This window comes from Apis florea, unplaced genomic scaffold (genome assembly GCF_048593485.1).
Source record: "Apis florea isolate Af1SG1 unplaced genomic scaffold, ASM4859348v1 contig_1789_pilon, whole genome shotgun sequence".
Lineage (NCBI taxonomy): Eukaryota > Metazoa > Arthropoda > Insecta > Hymenoptera > Apidae > Apis > Apis florea.
The window spans coordinates 1489663-1511353 of record NW_028256481.1 but is presented as its reverse complement, the minus strand read 5'-3'; the positions used below and the strand labels follow the sequence as shown (position 1 = coordinate 1511353).

General features: G+C 26.7%; 1 protein-coding gene and 2 long non-coding RNA genes across 14 annotated transcripts in view; 2 read left to right on the top strand and 1 right to left on the bottom strand.

Moving 5' to 3' along the window:
* The window catches only part of mub (poly(rC)-binding protein mub), a 373736-nt gene that overhangs the window by 97228 nt on the left and 254817 nt on the right, over positions 1-21691 (bottom strand). For 4 of the 12 annotated variants that reach the window (XM_086910383.1, XM_086910399.1, XM_086910352.1 and 1 more), the window contains exon 1: positions 18127-18364. The exons of 6 other annotated variants lie outside the window; for them this stretch is intronic. The gene's annotated coding sequence lies outside the window, so the exon portion shown is untranslated. Of the gene's footprint in view, positions 1-14599; positions 14796-18126; positions 18365-21691 lie in introns of those variants that run through there. 2 more of the 12 variants (XM_086910408.1, XM_086910369.1) reach the window with 2 other exon arrangements.
* The window catches only part of LOC147658671 (uncharacterized), a 38773-nt gene that overhangs the window by 14823 nt on the left and 2259 nt on the right, over positions 1-21691 (top strand). The gene's annotated exons all lie outside the window — the stretch shown is intronic.
* Positions 6669-7129, top strand: LOC147658672 (uncharacterized). Its single transcript, XR_015292569.1, has 2 exons — positions 6669-6836; positions 6914-7129. It is a non-coding gene; the product is annotated as an uncharacterized LOC147658672 (long non-coding RNA).

The window sequence follows — 21691 nt, the reverse complement described above, 5'->3', positions numbered from 1 at the left end:
TTCTACGGAAAATATGCTTTAATCGTTGTTAAGAATTTAATATGTAGTGCTTGAAATTATTCGTTACCAATGTTAAAATTTTATATTTGGAGCACTCTCTCTCTCTCTCTCTCTCTGCTTTACCGCTCCTCCAAATTTCATATCGATCGGTTTTCTGGAACTTATTCTTCGAACTCGTTTCACTTCACAGTCGACCGAATATTATTCTCTACTTGCAATAAACTGACAAACAGATATCTTCCTTTACCACAGCATAAATGGGAATAATATTTGAAACGTTCACAAACACGTATTTAGTGTTATTAAAACAAAAAGATAAGAGTAAAATATCATTGGTATTAAAAAAAATTGAAATAAAAAAATTATTTGCAAGTTTCTTTACATATCTATCAAAATATTTATACAATTTGACAGCTGTAGAAAATTGAGGCAAGAAGAAACTTTTATTATCTCAATTTTGTTGTAAATTATTCTCCTTAAAATATAAAATAAAATGAATGTTATATTATCGAAAAAATCCCTTTAAACGATCTCTACGATTAATAATTTTATTAACAATTTAGATAACGAAAGTTTTTACTGTATTTATGAAATTTATCAGTAATTGTATTTATCATATTTTGTGCCACAACGTTTCAAGAATCATTTATTTGAAATAATTAACGGAGGAAAAAAATCAGATTGAAAAAAATTGTTTTGCATTACAAGATATTTGCATTTTAATTTGTTCCAGTTTTTTCGCATTATATTACTGCGCGAATTAATTACTGTAACCCAGTATTTACTTGAATTACGTACTTTTTTATATTGAAAAAAATCTTTATCAAATAAAAAATTATTTTAATATTAAACATCAGACTTAATATTTAACAATATTTTATACATTTTAATGTATACGTGTGTATTTATGTAAAATGAGCAAAAAGAAGAATATGAAAAATATATATTTGCATAAATTCACAGTTTATTGTTTTCGTTCAAAAAAATATAATTATTTTAATTTCTAATTTTAAAGAAATACGAATGAATACGTTAATTTTAAAGCAAAAACTAATTCCATACTTTTTTTAAAATATAAAAAAGATTTGAAATGAAACTTTCAACATAAAATTTCAAAAAATATTAATGTCGTAGATAATAATAAGAAAGGATGATTCTAATAGAAGATGTAAGTAATTTGGAATAAAAGTTTTTAAAAAAACGATTTAAAAACAAATAGCTGAATAAAAAGCTTGCGTTAAATTAACGAAGTATCTTGGCAGAGCATGCATGCATACGGAATGAATTTAAATTTTTACACATAATTTTATATCCTTCATTAAGAAATTTCCATACTCACTGTTTACGGATAATATTTACGAATTTTTATGCTCGTGCGTGCACGTAACACTTAATTAGTATTTAAAGTCACGCATCCTTCTATATCTAATTATAAAATATGAAACAAAACATAAAAAAAAAAAAAAATAAAATAAATAAAGGAAAATAAAATAAAAAAATAACGAAAAATCGTCGAAAATTTAAATACCTTTTATATTTTCGATTTCAAACGAATTCTAATTATCGACGTTTTAACATGAACAACTCATTTTTAATGCATTGTTTATTTAAAAAGAAATTTCAAACAAAAATAATAAATATAATACCGTGTTATTCAAAACACGTAAGTTTTGGTGAAAGAATATAATCTGAAAAAAAAAACTGGATTATATAAATTCTAAATATTAGCATAACAAATAAGAACTGACTGGTAGTAAAATCTATTTCAAGTGCTTCCTAAGTAGAGCCAAATGAAAATATAAATAGAAATGCATGCAATAATATTTTGAATTATGGATATCGTACTTTTTTTTTTTTTTCATGATTTGACAAACAAAAAAAAGAATTAAAAAATTTATATGTCCAATTTTTTCTATCGATATTATATTTTTTAACGAGCTATTATATTTGTTACTATGAAATGTGAATACCAACAGTGACAAATAAAAAAAGAAAGATAAAACTATACCAAAAACAATCAAAAATATTCAATTAAAAAATGAAAGACCATAAAAATTTGTATCAAGTAATTCGAATATCAAATTTCTCGCCAATTTTCGTATTAATTCGCAATCAATAGTGCACATATAGCCGACTATATATATAGTCTTGATGAATTTCTATCTATAAAAAATATCAAAATTAATCGACAAGTTTATTTTCATTCGTATATTCCTGTGCTTTTGTTAACAGCTCGTAACATGTTGCAAATTTTCGATACTACATACCATTAAACATTTTTCCAGGTCTATTTTTAGAATTGACCTTTAAGATGAGCTAAATTTTAGAAACCTCTAGAATCTGCCTGTTTTAGAACTAACTCGTAAAAACATGTGAATTATAAGAATTTTATTTATATATATATCTTGGAAAATATAAGAATTTTCACAAAAGTTATTGAATATTTTTAAAAAAATTCATTCGCAAAGGAAGCAAAACCAAACTTTTCACAATATTCTAATTTTATTCGTTTACTTAACCCCTTTCCTTCCGAATCAATTTACGGATAACGAAAACCTAACCTAACTTTTTATTAACAATAGAATATTTGATTCCATTTCAACTGAAATTTCCAATATTCGAAAATTCAACAGGTGAGTCTGAAACTTTTAATTTTTTGAACTTCTAAAAATTCTGATATCTCCTTCGTTATCAGCCAATCAATCCAGATAATCAAATGCAATATATATTCATTATTTCAATATTGAAAATATTTATATGTGTATTATATAAACACTTGATGAATAATAACTCTTTAAACTAAAATTTTATTATTAACATCCGAATAGATTTAAAAATATTGAGTCAGTATCAAAAATGTAATTCAAGTGCAAATTACGTTTAGAGGGAAAAAAAGGAAGAGAGAAAGGAAGTCTCGACACGATAAATTTTACGACTCCATTCCACTCTCTTTCCCCTATTCCATCAACAGAGGATTCATAATTCACACCTGACACACGAATTTCGCTCCGTTCAATTAAAATTTCGACGCTGATTTCCAACCTACGATGAAGATATAAGAATCTCAGATACATGAAAATTCTATCAAACAGTGATTTAATATAAAACAACGTGTCAATAAAATTTTTTGTTTACAACAAAAAACTTTGCAATTGATCAAAATTTCTTCCTTCGATTTAAAAATTAACAATTAATAATTATAATAAATAAACTGTATATTTATCAATGTACAACGACATAATAAAATCCTAATTATAATTACAAGATGGTTGATAATACGATCGTGTGATAATACGACAATATATGGCTCATCTTTTTTGCATTCCAAAAAAACAATGATTCAGCGAAATTATATCTTTCTTGCAGACATCAGGTGTACAATAAAAAAAAAAAAAAAAAAAAAATTAAATACATTTGAGAGTAAAAAATCTCGACAATCGAAGAAAATTGTTTATTTTTCGAAAAATTTTTCAATCGACAAATCGATTGATCCAATTGCTGAATAATTATCGAAATAATTACTTAGATTGAAAAAATTGAAAATTTAGATAATTCTTAAACTACGTAATTTTATTTAGAAAATACGATTACTTTTATCGATTCTGAATCCTTGTTATATGTGGATCTGAACCAGGGGGGAAAAATAATGGAAAGCATTCGATGAAAGAGGATTTACCAGAGGATCAAAAATTTTCAATACGAGATTTAGATTTCGTATATCTTTCTCGTCGACTTTCTTCAAATCGAATCAGCTGATATGCAAGCAAATGATAATATTCGCGTGAACGGTATACAAAAGGAATGCTTACGAAATTAGATACTGCATCGGATAAATATCTTACATTTGTTTGTAACATAGACAAAGTATCGACAAAGTATTCGTGGAACACTTTTGAAGGATCGATTTTAGAATTCAAAACAAACGAAAATGCCGATCCTGGCTTATTTAAATAATTTAAATACATTAGGTAAAACGAGATAAAAGAAACCTCTCTCTCTCTCTCTCTCTCTCTCTCTCTTCACTTTATCTAACGTGAACTTGCTTGTAACTTAATAAATTAATAAGATTATAAGATCTCGAAAGACATTGTAAGGTAATAAGATTAGAAGGTAAAAATATATCTACGCTGCCAAACGTATTGCTTGTACGCAATAGATTGAAAAAAGAACAATGTTACGAAATTAGACATCGAACGAGTATATACTTTAACGTCGCACGTGTTAGCTTCGACTTGAGAATCGTAATTTCTCGGAAAGGATGAGCTGCAGCTGTCGTTCGAAGTTTAACCCGCCACGGATAGGAAAATAAGAGACGAGAATGGAATGGAAAAAGAGTGTCATCGATGCGAATATTATTACGAGACTAATTTTCTCCTAATAATAATATTATTGAATCGAAAACACCGAATTTTATTTCTGTGAAAGAATTCAAATTTCAATTTTCCATATCTCTGGTTTAGGTTAGGTTAGGTTAGGTTAGGTACAGTGGATCGAATAAGAGATTAGATATTGCGTGATTCGCGAATAATGATCGTGAAATTCGTTGTGAAAGGAAGGAATTATAGTGATTTTTGCCAAGCTCAAAATCATTATTCCAATTTCGCAATTCTGGATCTTTCTTCCAATCGAATCTATGAATGCGAGCGCAGAAACAAATGATAGCATTCACGGCGACAAGTTGAACAAGAAATTAGATATTGCGTCTGGCTCATGAATATCTTACGGTCGGATGCGTGTGTTAGCATCGACAGTTTCAGAACTGTGATATATCAAAAAGATGAATGGAAGAATCTTGAGACGAGTGGAGAAAGAAAAGTATCATTGACCTGAAGAATATGGAATTTTCTTGCGTTGATCGAAAACTTTGAATTCGAATTTTATCATATATTTGGAAATTAATAATATCGTATTGAATGTGAATATAGTAAACAGCTAACAAATAGAAAGAACTAAGCTTGTTTTTTTCCAATATTCGTCCATTAAGTCTTTTACTGTTAACGGATATGTATAAGACTGGAATTAAAACTGTAACATTGGTTTGTATTGTTATTCTGTTTGTTTACATTCAGATTATTCCTGTTGTTGGTAATAAAAGTTCATAATCATTTTTATGATTCAATATTTTTTTCCAATTTCTATTTAAAATCGGTGGAAAGAATGTAATTTGTCATAATGTTTTATTTTAATAATCGATATTTACTTTCTTATTAAATTCGTTAAAATCGATTAAAAAAAATATCTATTTAAACGATCTTTACTCTACTGTATACTCCAAATATTCGCAATCCACTTGTGCCGCATTAATCAATTTCATCCTCGATTCATCTTTAATTCAACTTCGTTCTCAAAATATCGTTCATCTCCATCCGTAATAAATCACCGAAGTATGAAACTGATGAAATAAAATTATTTATGGTGCCCAGTCAACTATGCGTTGATTAATCAACTGCTGCTCTATGCCGCTGTCACATGTTATTCTCTAAGTAGCCCTATATTCCTTTCTATGTTCTTACTAGAAATAAATTAAACATTTTTGTAATTCGAAACTCTCGAAATTAAGATAAAAAAAATAGAAGGAAATATATAAATTTAAATTGAGCTTAACAATTTACCGATTACGAATTTAAATTTGAAGAATTTCAAAACTTTCGAAATTAAAGTAAAAAATGAAAGAACTCTATTGGCCAATTGCAAACTTGAGTCTGAAAGAAATTTGAAAAATCAAAATTCGTTGAAATTTTAATTTTTAGAAAATAAATAGTGAATTCTGAATTTTAAAAGTTCCAATTAATTTTGAAACCTTACGAAAAATTTCAAATTCGAGTTTCCAAAAATCAAATTTCGATATATATTTCTAACTCCTTTCTTATAGTTAGACATATATATTGCACAATGTGTGATTCACGAATCATACTCAACGTATATTCACGAATTATTCAAAATTCAAAAAAGAAATTATTTTGATGATTTTTGTGAGTTTCGAGTAAAATAATTATTATTATATGTTATTCAATTAATTAAATCCTATCTTCTTTTTTTATTGATATCCTGTAAATTTCATAGAAACTTGTTACTTCTTGCATCTACTAATTTCGCGATTTCGCCTATTTCGCTTTTTCTTCTATTGAAACGAAGCTATGATAGTTGAATATAAAAACATAGAAACCAATTCACATAATAAATTGAACAATGAAAGACATAGAATAAATATATCATATACGAAACAGATATTGCGTCATTTATTATCTAAATGAATGTCATATCGACACGTCTATCACACGTGCATCGCGATTCACGAGTCATCATTTGAAAGAATAGTCGACGAATAGTACACGCGAATCCGTGTGAAACAAAAATCCTAATTTATTTTCCTCCTAAAACTGCTTAGACCGCCCACGCTGGTCGAATTAGAAGGTTACGAGAAGCGCACGCGAAAATATCCAACGATAAAATGCTAATAAAGTGCAGGTAAAGGGATTCACAGTTACGAAATGTAGTTCCGTAATGAAAATGAAGTGTAATGCTTTCAGGGGCTTCGTTTTCAGGTATGATAAATACATAAAAGTGCGAAAGTGTCGTCAAACGTGAACACGAAAACGCACACAACACGTCTTTACTGTTCGATGTAATTTGTTTCGATCCACCTTTAACCGTTCTTTGCAATATAGCTTCAGGATTGGGCGAACCTCTATTGGGAACGCGCATGCGTAACGGTCGATTTTTCTTTAAGACGCAAATTTTTCTGACACAAAGGTTATGTGCGTGTTTCTCCTTGACTATAATTACATCTTTTCAAAGCATTTAAGCATGTAATTGAAATTTATAGGTTATTTGAGGTGTGTAATAAACGAATAATATGTAATAAGAATAATGTGCAATAAGAATTCACTTATCCGAAGTTTGTTTATTTAAGGAAACAGTTATTCAAATGCTCATTATTGAAGTATATGGTTATAGAAGATTAATTATTCAATTATAAATGATCGATTATTCGAAGTTTGATGATTTAAATAACTGATTATTTAAACATTGAAAAAAAATTTAAAGTTTAACCGTTTAAATGATCGAATATAATATAGCGATGTATGTAGCGATATTTTATTAAATAAATATTTTTTTACGTAATAAACTATAATCTGTATTTGAAAATTGTTTAACCTTTAATTCTTTCATGATGTATCGATAAATTTAATTATTATTTTTAAATTATTGATTATTCGAACAAAGTTTTTCAATTATTTTGAAGATAAATAATCGATGTTTCTATTAATTTATTATATGCATGTATGAGATTAAATATATGTAGATAAATTAACAATATTTCAAAAAAAAAAAATATTTTAATTACTTTTAATTCTTTTCTCGTATATGTGAGTTAATGTGAGATTAATATTAGATGTATAAACAAAATGGAGTATTTGAAGATATATTGTACTTTCATCACAATGATTGTAACGAAGAATAAAAATATTTTTTACATTAATATTTGATTTTATGAATTATGAATATGAGATTTATTTAATTATATACATATCTTATTTCGTTTAAATTTAATATAGATGTTGTATATATAAAATTAATAATATCGTAAAATACTTAATCGATAATATGTGAAGTGGAAAAAGATTTAAGTCTTAAATCATGAATAGTATTTTTTTTTTTTTTTTTAATTGAATTTCACTTTCAAGATATAAATAAGTTCAATGATATTGCATATTATATCAAACATCACTTCCTTAGTTATACACATTATCATTGAATATTTAATTCGAAAGATCAAGAATGGCAAAATAAATAATCATAAGCCAATCACTTTTTATACTAAACATATACAAACAATAATAAATTACTAGTAAACATTAATTTTGTATATATATATTTCTATTTAATTTATTTAAAAATAAATTTTTTATCGTCTGTTTTTCATTGAATTTCTATTTCTATTGTCATTTGTTAAATGTGAAATATAAAGAAATCCAAATATCTCGGAAAATATTAATGATATTTAAAAAATGTTTTAAATAAAAATTCAATAATTTAAAGAGACACATTTTGATATAAAATACGCGAAATATGAATAAACAAATATTTCTTGTCTTTCATAATTTAAATATAATTTTAATATTATTATTCAAATTAAAATATCTCTTTTAAAATTAATAGATTTTTTTGTGATTTTTTTTAACTGACTTTGTAATTTTTTGCAGAGCTAATTGCATCGATTCATGCATTTAAAAAAGATATTTTATTTAAAAAAGTAAATTGATTTTTAAATATCAAAAAAATATTTTACATTTTTCTTATATCATTTACACAAATATCAAATCTTATAATTTTTATCCAAAATATTTTTTAATACCAATAGTTTTCAAGATATTTGAATAATTTTATTTAATATCATATTTTTTTCTATATAATACGAATACCGCTATTATAATCTTGTCATTTCAAGTCGAGTTATCATATAAACGCCTCTTAACGTCAGATATTAGTAATTATTAATATGATGACAACAAATATACGCAAGTGGAATTTCATTATAATTCATTGAAATTATGAACGGAGAACCACGAATAAAATTAATATTTCGAAAAATTGTTAAATATATGTAACTAACTGTTTTTAATTCTTTTTTCAAGTTATTTAAATATTTTTAGAAATTACAATAAATATAAAATCGTAAAAGGAACTGAAATTGAAGAGGATTCATAATGGCTATATGTGATATGGGAATTAAAAGCAAGGAGGAAAATAAATATTCTATTCCAGAAAGTAATTTAAATATTTTCTAAGAAGAAGCTACGAATTGAGAAAAATTCATCCAATCGGCTCAAAGAGATATAAATAAATCGATAGATCAAATATAATCGTCAATTTCTTACTTTTAATTGAGAAGCAGTAAATAAGTAATTTCACAATTTATGTTAGATAAATAATTTTACTTCTTTTTCAATTTTTATTTTAATGTATTTTAATACACGTATGTATAATTATTATATTTTATTAATTTAAATTATCATTCTGTTTCATTAGAATATTTTTCTTATAAAACTGAATCTTTTCTTCTTATATTTCTATTATTTTTAATTATTTATTCAATGTATATAGAATCTTAATATATGTTTTAATATATTTTAATTTATTTATAATCTTAAAAAAAAATTTAGTCTTTTAGATATAATATAATTTATTATGTAATAATATTACCAATTTAAAATATAAAATAAACTGTTTTCCATTCTTTAAAATAAGTTACTAGTAGCAAAAATTAAGTGAATTTGGTATCGGTTAAACTAGATCAACAGCAATCAACAGATATAGAGAAAGGAACTAGCAATTTCCGAAGGACTCGATATATCGAATCCAGTTTCGATACATTCGAATATACATTCAGCGAAATATTGAACATCATAATCGAGAGAATATAACAACAATTGATTTCATTCCTTTAACTGCAAAACATTTTTTATCATTGAATTTAATTAAATTTTTAAATTAAATTTAAATTTCTATAAAGAGAATATTTCGTAATATAATGCTTACAAGTTTCAAGATACATTATATCTAATTCACCACTTACACGGTAGATTGGTTCAAGAAAAAGAAATTGTACCTTGTTTTTGAGAAAAATAAAAAAAAATAAGAATTGCATTAAAAAAGAATGTAATTATGTATAAAGAAAAAGTAGAAAATTATTATATTATATTACATATAAAAATTGAAATTTCATAAAAATTTGATATACAATAAGCCACAAATATGAAAAAAAGAAGAAGAATAACTTCAAATATAGAAAATTACAAATAAATTATTTTCAAACTAAAAACATGAAATTTATAAAACTTTTTTTAATTTCAAGAAAATAGTGTAAAATAGAAAATGAAAAAGATCAAAATATATCCATGAATATCGTTATTAAATTTTATTCATTATCATTTTCTCATAGTATCGTTCTAAATAAAAAATAATCATTATAATGGATATACGTATATATTTTTTAATAGAAATTTAAGCAGAAATTTTAAATGATTTATTAATATTAAATCAAAATATACTAAAAATAAAATTGTGTTTGTTTTATAAACTACGTTATTTTGAAATTATGAGAGAAGAGAATTAACTATATTTATTTAAATTATTATAATTTAAAAAAAAATGAATAAATGTGTAATCGTAAAACTCTGTTCACTTTTTTGAATTGCTTTATTCCAAATAAAAATTTCTAAATTCTTGTGTTATTTATATTATTCAAAGAATATTTTAAAAGTTCATTTTAAATGCTGATTCTAATATGGAATAAAAGAATTTAGATTGTAATTTATCAATAGAAGACACGAATAGGTATATAAAAATTTTATTGCGATTTAAGGAATAAAGCATTCATGTTTCTCTTCATTTACGACCATGGAAATACCTGAACGTTTTCCTGCATGCTAAATGAAGATTTCCTTTCTGACAAATTGCTGTAACGATAATCTAATCCTGGTTGTTAATTCCAATGTTTACGACAGAATTCCAATGACCGATTCTAACATTAAAATTTATTCTCATCTTAGAATCATGAATTATAAGTTTTTAGAGATATTTAATATTAGAATATAATATTTAATCATTTAAATTATCGTGCGCTGTTGACGCATGTTCATTTATAAAATTATAAATTATAGTACATAAAATCAATTTTTATGTATATATTAAAAAAATAATATAATGAATATTATTATAAATAAAGTTATTTATTAGATATAAGAAAATATGTGAATAAAATCATAAATAGTTAATAAAATATAGAATATTTCTTTCTTAAATAAGAAATTATTTTATAATTAATATTTGTTTAATCAATATAATGGACCATTGTTATCGAAAAAATTTTCAATAATAAATTTTTCCCATTATTCATACTTTAATTATTTCATTGCAGCACTCGTAAAGCAATTATCGAGAAACTATTGAATAACAATTTAAATTCAATCAAAATCTCATATCTATTTTCAATATATAAATTCTGAGAGATCTGGTATAATCATCATTATTAAAAGACGTATTTTATTGATTCACCTATTCACGATTTATCACTAACCATTAATATGTATCAAGCATAATATTGCTTTAATCGTTATCTGCATAATACTATTACGAATAAATTATTATTCAATTAAAAATTTATTCATAAATTATTTATTCAAACAATATCTTTTCTATTCTATATTAGTATTGCAGCAAATTAAAGTGGAAATAATTATGTGTAATAAAAATTTTCAAAGATTCACTAAGAATTCCAATTCCAATCGAATTCATTTCAAAATTGTATAAAAATTATTCACAACAATATCACAATAACGATACAAAAAATTAACGAAACTTTGTTGCAAAAATATTCAAAATGCTCAAAAATAGAATTTATCATTTGCTCCAAATGAACGATGTTATATAAAAATAATAATAAATACAATTTTAAAAAGAAATAAATTCGAAGCAATCGTTCCCTCGATCAACGGTTGCAAATCATTTGTACGAAGCTAGACAAACGGGACGACCCTTCATTCCCTTTCTAATGGAGCATCCAATACACGTAGAAACCGGTCATGCTTTATACACGAACGATCTTTCGTTCTCTGGTAAATGGAAAGTAGTTCCTCCGTTCAATGCTACGCCCCTGGTTCAACAGCCTCCCCACCACTGCGCGTCGTGAGACGCGCGCGCACTGCTAAAAGTGCGTCAGACAGGTTTCTTGCTCTGTCCATTGCGAACGCGCTTTTAGCTTGGCACGTTTGATTTCTGCGTGTCGTGTACATACGTAGCAAAAACACTTTGCTCCAACAAAGAGATACTAGTCGTCGCACGCGATCGTATCGAGTCGAGAATCACACAGTTATGCACACATGCACACGAAAGTATTCGAACGGTTGTTAATAAAATGTTGAATAATAAAAATATACGTGTTAAATTTTAACTTTCAAAGATAATATAAAATGAAATTTGAAGTGAATTTGATAATATTTGTAAAATATATTATAAAAGCCATAAAAATATTCAAATGTATTTATTATTTATTAATATTATTTTTTTTTTTTTGATAGCATATGGATGAAACAAGTATGCAATAATTAGATTACAAATAATCATGCAAAATAAAATTTTTATGAATATTATAATACGTAATAGATTTAACATTTATATAAATGTATAAATATTTATTTATTATGTTTATGCATCGATCCATCTTTGATTCTAATAATCTGAAGAAATTGCTTCATACTGTGAATTAATTTTTATTTGGAATTTACGTCAATAGAATTTCATAATAGAACTCTGTTAACGTTATATTACTAGTCTCATAATTATTTAATCTTTTACTTATTTCAGACCATGCTCAATATATATATTATACGTACAGCAGTTATAAAATTATTTTCGAAACTTATTATATTTTTATCGTTTTAATATTAATAAGCATTCAAATATTTTTATGTATATCTCGGCCAGATCTTTTTCCACCGATATATCGATCGTCAACGGTCCTTCCCTCTCTCCTCCCCTTTTTTTTTTGCTTCTAACGGCTACTGGGGATTTTCGCGCAATAACGCGACGTACACGTTACGCGATATTAGTTGCGCGCACGTAATATTGACCCATGGTCCACTTTTGCGTCGGTTATACAGGACTACTCCAACGGCCGATCTTTTGAATGAAATCGGTTTTCTATTTGAACGCGTGTTCTATGCGCAGAATAGCAGAGAAGGTTGGTTAATGAAATGGACGACGTTTCGATGATTCTTCTAATATGCATTTCTCATTTTCAACACACGCGATTCAAAATTTGCAATTTTTGAATTATCGACACAGGAAAATTCGTTGTTTTTGTATTTTTTTTTTTTTATTTATTTGTGTAAAAATTATGAAAATGTGATTTCAAATTATGCATTTTTAATTCTACATTTTTTTTACTTGACTGATTTAAAATATTTGAAGTTGTAATTTTTGGATTATATTTTATTGTTGCAATAAATAAGCATGAATGTTGAGAAAGATTGGTAAATATTATTTGACAGATGGAGTTTTTTTATCAAACAAATATTCAAAATGTAACTGTTTTAATAACTTTTATTGTAATTAAATAATCAATTTTAAAAAACAATTTAGTTCAAGAGAATAAATATTATGATTCTGAAAGTTTTTTATCGATGGTTGTTGTTTAAAATTTCAAAATTTTTAATAAAATTTATAAATGCTTGTGACGTTTATTAAACGTTATTTATATAAAAAGTGTAATCGAGTAATTATTGCAAAATTGCGTTCTTTATAAAGTTTATAAAACATTGAATATATGAAGATAAAAAAATTGTTTTCTTTATATTGTATTTATATCTCCAATAAAATTTCACACATCAAATGCAAATATAAATCATTTTCATATTTTTAAAATAAACAATGGAGTATATTTATTAAAAAAAAAAAAAAAATTATTAATGCATTATATTCACGCATTAAAGGAAAATATATGTTTCATAATTACGATTATTTTAAATATTAAAATTTATATGGGTTAATAGTTTTTATATATAACTTTCAAATATTTAATGTATTTTTAACAATAGTAATTGTAAATTGTTATAATAATATATTAATTTTACGTGATATTCATTATATATTCATTGTTTAATTCCAATAATGATCAATGATTGACCAACGAAAAAATTTTAAGTGATTCGAACAAATATGAACAATATAATAGTATTGATATATAAAACGCTACGATTTTTTTAATTTACTGAATTTTCTGTGTCGTTGATAGATGGCACTGGCGCCACAATGTTGATAAAAACAAATAATGTGAATCGAAGATGCGTATTTTTGCTCGTTTAAGTCCTAATTACAGTTTGCATAAACGAACTTCAGATAGATCAATAGAATAGATTATACGATTCTTATCAATCATCAACAACGACATATTGATTAAAGTTGATAAGATATATATTATACGATGTTTAATCGAAAATAATATTTAAATTACTTTTAATTAAAATTTTAAATAAATTCAAAATCTATGATATGAATCAAATATTTATATTTAAAACTAACTGCTCACTAATAACCTTTAAATTTCAAGTGAAGAGATTTATTATGAATAAATAAAGTAACAAATATCATCTATTTTTTCATTCACTTGTGTACGTGAGAATAATCGCGAGGATATAGTTTATAATTATTATCCATATTTGTATTATTCATTATATTTAATAATTTCATTCATTTTATTGTATATTTTTGCATTTTTATATACGTTCTCTATATTTCCTCTCTGCACATTTAATTTTTTTACACATTTTTACAAATAATCCAATAATCATAATTAACAAGAGACAAAAAAAAAAAAACTAGACTATTCAAAAAAAATAAATGGCGGAACTAAAAATTAAATAAGTAGACATTTATAATACAAATTTAAATAATCCATGACGAGACAAACCGTTTCGCTCGACTCTCGTCATAAATACCGTGTTTCGTATTTCACCGACCCGTCAATCGTTTCAAAATGAAATTTCGATTGATCGAAAATATATCCAACTTTCATCCGACGGATCGTGATGCCTACCGGAATCATAGAAGCCACGACGGTATCGTCGACCCTAAAAATTCGAGATACATCGCTAATTACCACCGCAACAACGATGCATCGCAGAACACGTATATATCTGAATCACAAATTGAAAAGATCTGTTAACGCGAACGCACTATATTTAGCCTTCACTGTCTTTCTAATCGGCCACGCGTCTATACACTGGGCGACTGTGACCGTTTCGCTCTGCTGCTGTCCGCAATGCAATTGGACTGTGGAATTTAGTGCAATCTGCGTTCCGTTATATGTACACGTGTGTGTAACGTAACACTAATATTATTAAATCTGTCAAAATGACGATTTTCAGACTTTTCTCCTTATCAACAATAGTCATATTGTTTTAGATATAAAAGTTACATATTACTATTAATATATTCAACATGTATCTAAGTATGTATATCAAAATAATAGATATATATAATAATAATTTCACAATATATAGCCTATATTACATATTCAGAAAAGTTTTTGCTACTTTTTAATTAAAGAATTAGAAAAATTACTGATTTTGATTTATATTTATGAAGAATATGCAACACTCCGCGTTTCTTTCGATCGTGATATTATCGCGATATCGAATTTATTTTTAAAAATAAATGGATTGGATTAAATTTAATTAGATTATAATTTTTATTTTAAACAAATTAAACGTAGAGCACACATTCACTGATTTTTTCGTCAAATTAATAGATATGGTAATAGTTTCAATATTAACGAACGCGCGATTCTTGCCTAGCTCTTCCCGCTTTACTCGTAAAAGCGTCGTTTTTCCAATGTAACACGCGCAGGTCGTTGCACCAGACATTGCGTAATGTTCACGGACGATTCACCACGTCTAATTTCGAGCAATCACACTATCTATCCATAATTCGTACGGATCCGGTGCGCGGAATCGTCACGATTCGTCAATCTACGCGTCTGTCCCCCACTACGCGAGTCTGTTTGAAAACGATGATGGCGGTTATAAAATTAAATATGCGAGACTTGAAGCATGCGACATGTTATCCTTTCCTTTTCAAATTTAACAAATAATGATCCAATTGTGGTTTTGAATTTAAGAATATTTTTATAATCGGAAGCTAAACTAATATAATTATCAAAATCTAAAATTTAATTCAAATTTAATCTTAATCATTCTGTGAATTGGTTTCAGTTACTTTGTGATTACGTTACACAATCACACTAAACGTTTATTATTTCGGAAGTTTATTTTTCTAATTGGAAGCTTTTTAAATTTAAAATTAATATTTTTATATTCTTATGTCAAATACGATAATCGATGAAAAATTTTTGATTGTTTATAAAATTCAATCGAGAACATGATTCACGTTGAACAGTTCGAATATTTTGAGACGAAATGAAAAGAAACGGACCTCCCGCCAGTTTATCATTGATTCGAGTGAAAAATTCTCTCTTTCACTAATAGTTCATTCGCGCTACAAATGAACTAGGAGTCTTTATATAACGCACGAACCGGCTTTTCCATAAATGCAACGCCCAACGAGTTTTATGCCGTGATAGTTTTCCGTTGAACTATTTATTTGTGCACTATAAACTTGGAAGATAAACCATAATCTACAAAAAATATAGCTTATTATGATTTTATATTACACATTCGTACGTGATATTTCTTTCGTGAACTTTCATATTTTTTTTACCGCGCACAAAAATTAAATATGATTAATTAAAAAGTAAATATAGAAAATGTATAAATAAACGCGATATATAATTAAAATGAAAAATTCAATTAAGCGTTAGATAAAAACATGTTTAAGTCCTAATATAAAAATACAAATAGATAGTAGTTAAATTATCTATTGGAAGAATACGTTTAAATATATCTATAGATATTAGTGGTATCCTTCACTTTCAGGATCAAAAGCGTGGAGCAAAAAGCAGTATTGTTTCGGAGAGACAACACGCGGTGATATAGAGGGTGTCCGATAATCGTAGTTTATCGATAAAGAGATGATCTAAAAAAAATAAATAGAAAATATAGAATAAATATTTTCGTTTTTCTACTTTTTGAAAGTAACTTTAAGTATCATATGATTATGATATAAATTATATTAGATATGTTTAAAATATAATTTTGATAATCCATTTTATAAAATAATACAAAAAAAATAATTTACATGAATTAATATATCATACTTTATATTTTTAAATTTTTTAAAAATATTCGATACATATTATATTTTTCATATAAACAATTATAGTAATCTGTAACTTACAAATAGAAGTCCATAGATATCAAATTTATGAAAATATATCGATAATCTAATTTTTTAATATTTTCAGTAGAGATATCTTTGCGTGATAAATGTAATTTTTTTATAGAAAAAACAAATGTAATATAAAGTAGATGGAAGATAAAGATAATTTCAAAGTTATTTTACACTTATTATTCATCATCTAATTTACTTATATTATTTACGAAGTTTAAATTTTTATTTTATATAATATAAATATAGATTACAATCAGCCGGAGATACTTTCACATTCAATATCATTTTTCTCCGAAATTATGCAAACGATTTTGTATTCTAAAAAAATTGTATTCTATATATTTCCAAATATTTTTTTGTAAAAAATCATCTGATTGTCGATTATATTATAATTCAACGAACACCATGTATATGTGGCGCGCATCGTGTGCGTGGAAAAAGGTACGCAGATACAAGTCGACGACCAGAAGCGGTACAGTCACGAGAGAAAACCAATCGCAAGCCTAGAACTGTCTGTCTCTCTTACACGCTCGCACACAGTCATTCATTCTCTACGTATCTCGCTTTATATCTCTCCTTCTCTCCCTCTTTCGTTAATATCAGGAGTAGGGAGGGGGGGAAAAGAACCGATCGTTCGATTTGCCAGTACCAACTTCCTATCTTTCATGCCGTTCATCTTTACATTTCGCGTATATATTTTACCGTAGTCAAAATAACAAGAAGAGATACAACAAGCGAGATACACGCGTTAATCGTAACGAAAACACTGTTTCACTGCCACTGTTTCGCGACCGTTCGACGATAAAATAGTCGTAGAGAGCGCACCATTATTTTTGTATCTACGTAGCACACGTTGCCCGCGCGCACCACGAAGGGCAAGGGAGAGAGTCATGTATTCGGGCTCCGTTTGCTCTCCGATCGACCGTTTACGAACAACACGAATCGACATTGACGCGGCGTCACACCACGCTGCAAATTGTCTCCCTCCCGGCGGCACCGTGCTTTTTTACTTCCGTGCACACCTTGCGTACGATTTCGCTACACACACGATCTACCAGATAACGTTCGCGTGGTTATTCACGAAAACACTCTTCACGAGGGCGTCTAGCACGTAATTCTCGGAATAATTTCGAAGAGACGAACCGACGGTAATAACACCGGCACGGCGTGTGCGCTATGGTGGCGCACCGTAGTCGCTCCTCGTTGCGAGGCGTCCCGAAGGGACGAGGATCGCATTTTAATGGGGCGCGGCCGTATGAGAAATTTCTTAATTACCTAAATGCACTCCTTAATCATGGGGGATAGGTCTGCTTTGCCTCACCGTGACGCACACAACACTCGATGCTCGGAAACGGGGGAAAGGAAGAAAAACACTACACTCTACGCGACACTGGAAAACTGCACCACCTCGGCGGAACGCGAACGAGTCTGCCTCGTTCTCTCTCACGTCCGGTCTCGCTCTATTCCGTCGATGCGCGGCGCTGTGCGCGCCGCTGCTGCGTGTTCGCTGTGCAACGTTAGCGGCGCCTTGTGGCGTGAATGAAAACTATTAGTAATAGCGACACGCCATTGGCTAGCCAATAATGTTCCAGCTTTACTGTTAACTTTAGACCAGGCGGTAAATTCGAACGTTCATTCGTATAATATATTAATAATACGAAGTGTAATTAAATTAAACTATTATGGATTATGGTAAAATATATAAATATTTTAGATATTTTGATAGAATACGTAATTTATTCGTAAATATACAGACATAGAAATTATTCTACATCTTGAATTATTATTTTTTTACGAACTATAACTAGGAATAATAAACTGAAAACTTATTTAGACCATAATAATATCAAATATTTTATATCTTTATGATTAAAATAAGACTTCTTTGAAAATTGACCGTAATTTTATTTTTAGATTAATATGTTAAAATGTAAAGTTTTTATGTGCATAAAAATATTAAAAATATAAAAAGGGATATATCTATTGTTTCTTTCATTAAATAAATTGTTATAAATTGCTGTGCACTATCGAAATAATTGTTTTACAACAAAAATGCATTACGAACGATATAAAACATTATTTAAATGATATTTTCCTATAAACACATACATGGAAAATTCAATACAGAATTTATAAGCAATCTGTATGCCTGCAAAAAATTGTTAAATATAGATTTCCTCTTATTTAAATATAACGTTTACCTTTTGAAAATGAAAAAAAAAAAACAATATTCGAACGTTCAATCTATTTCAAGAGCTATCGCATAAAAACGTTAACCACGTTGAATCGAAAACAGTGATTGATAACAATCAAATTGCCAAATGTTGTTCCCTGCTTGCGATGCTCTTTCCTCCCAATAATGAAAAATGAATCACCATATCTCCGTGTCGGTTTAACATAATATAACGCGTTCAAATAAACATGGAAACGTGCAAACACCCGTTTCTATTTGAAATACATTGTCAACACCTGTCGAATGATATTAAAATTGCACCTCCGCAGCGTTAATTTCGCCGTTTAATTCTATCGACGCGTGTCCTATCGAAAATCAAAATCTACGATAATCGGCACGAATCAACGTCCGTAATGATTGTAAATCGCATCTATGGTAATCGTTGATTGAAAATCGTTTCGTCAATTTGTATTGTATGCAATTGTACCGTGACCTAGGATAAATGACCTATTTAACGAACAATCGGTAACGATTTGAAGAATTTTTGCATAATTTGAGGATAATTTTTTAATTTTTGTTGCAATTATCAAAAATCGATTATTCATTTTTCTTCTATCTTTATTGCTTTTCTATTGGAAAAATTGTTAGAAAAATAAAATATGAGAGAAAATTATTATCGCATTCATCATATTCTATGAATTGGTAATAAATTGTTATTTTATTTAAATTTAATTTTAATACTGTTAATTTTTCATAAATTATTTATTCTATCAGCTGCTGATTCACTTACTAATCGTTTACTACAACGAAAATGAATAATTTATTCCCGGAATAATATATTTTCAAAGGATTATTCTATATGTTAAAAAAAGATTTATTTATAATAATTTAATTACTTCGTGTTTCTTTTCTAAAAAATTCTAAGATAAATGAATGAATCGAAACGATGGATTTATCTATATTTTCTACATTGATGTGGAATGAAAATATCAAAATTTTAATAGTGAAAAATATTTGTTTTTTTAATCTTTCAAATTTTATACGCAAAATAATAATTTCCAAAAAAATAACATTTTATGTATCATAAACTTTTTAATTTTCTAATTCTCATTTTTCTTTTTATCGCAAAATTTATTACTAATTTTAAAATAAATATGTAAAATATGATATTTATAAATAAACAAATACTTGTGAAATCTAAATAATTCTAAATCTAAATTATCTAAAACCAAAATTATTTTACACAGAAAGAAATATAACATGTTAAAAGGAAAAATATTGTTCGATAAAAATTTACAAACAATCAACAAAAATAACAGTTTTTAAATGATTTTCGACATTTTAAAAATTTTCTTGATTCAAATTTGAACAATTTACACGTCGCTAGAGAAGAATTCTCTCGTTTAGGAATAGGCAAAATAGAATTTTATTTTGTATCCTATCCTATACCAAACACCTGTATTCTCCAATACAATCGTTCGTTTCAATTCTTTCTCGTTCATCGAAAGCGTTGCAGATAGTCGAATCGAAATTGATAATGAAATGTGAGAACACGTGGTCGTTCAGGAAGACGAATGGTCGAAGATGAATGAGAAATCTTGACCTCGTACGTCCGAACCAAACCGTGACGTCGTATTTCATGGCTGCTTGTTTTTTGTTTTGCCTTGTCAGCGAGATGGAAGTTTATAGTTGGTTAACTATTTTTCGAGTTAATTGCTCGATCAGTTTTGCTCCTCGAGATTGTGTATATTGTTTCGTGATTGTTAAATGGGACTAATTAAATTATATTTATTATATTTTTTCATCAGATTTCGATCATTTTAATTATTGATTGAATAATAATAAATTATTAGAATTATTCGAATCAATTGGAGAACAAATTTGTTTTGGAAAACAATTTGAAATTATTATTATTTTCAAATATAGATATTTATTATAGTAAAATTATCAATAATAGAAAAGTATTATAAATTAATCGTTTTTAATATATCGTGTTTCAGAATATAAACATAATTAAATGCTAGATAACTTGAATGTATGCAATACATAATATAATATATATTTATAATAAATTAATAATATAATAAAGAGTATATATAAAATTGTAAATAATTTAAATATATATTCTCAGATAAATAATGCTCTACTTTTTAAATTTTTTGATATATAAAAACGAAAATGATTTTAATAAAATTGCAATAGAAAAATTCATAATTAATTATTATCCATAAATAATTCAAATATTTTTCACTTTTAAAAAAACTTTTCATTCCTTCAATAAAAGTTTGATTGTTCCTTCCATAATTTTTTTAATTCTTACATTTTCTATAACTTATAATTAATTACTTATAATAATAATCCGATGTATTATGTTTATATTCTATAACAGATAATAATATTATACATACATTTGCGTATTAGAACAATTAGAGGAACGTTATATTTGTTGTTATATTCGGCTTCGTACATGTTATTATATGTCTTCTATAATATCATTACACACTTATACGTATATATTTTAAAAAAAATTCACCTTTCTTACTCATCGCTATTAGATCTCATTACCATCTCATTATCATACGTATTACACCGTCAATCGTCATCACACAAATCGTCAAAGAGTGTCTAAAATTTCAACTGTGAAGAAATAATTAAATTTATTCACAA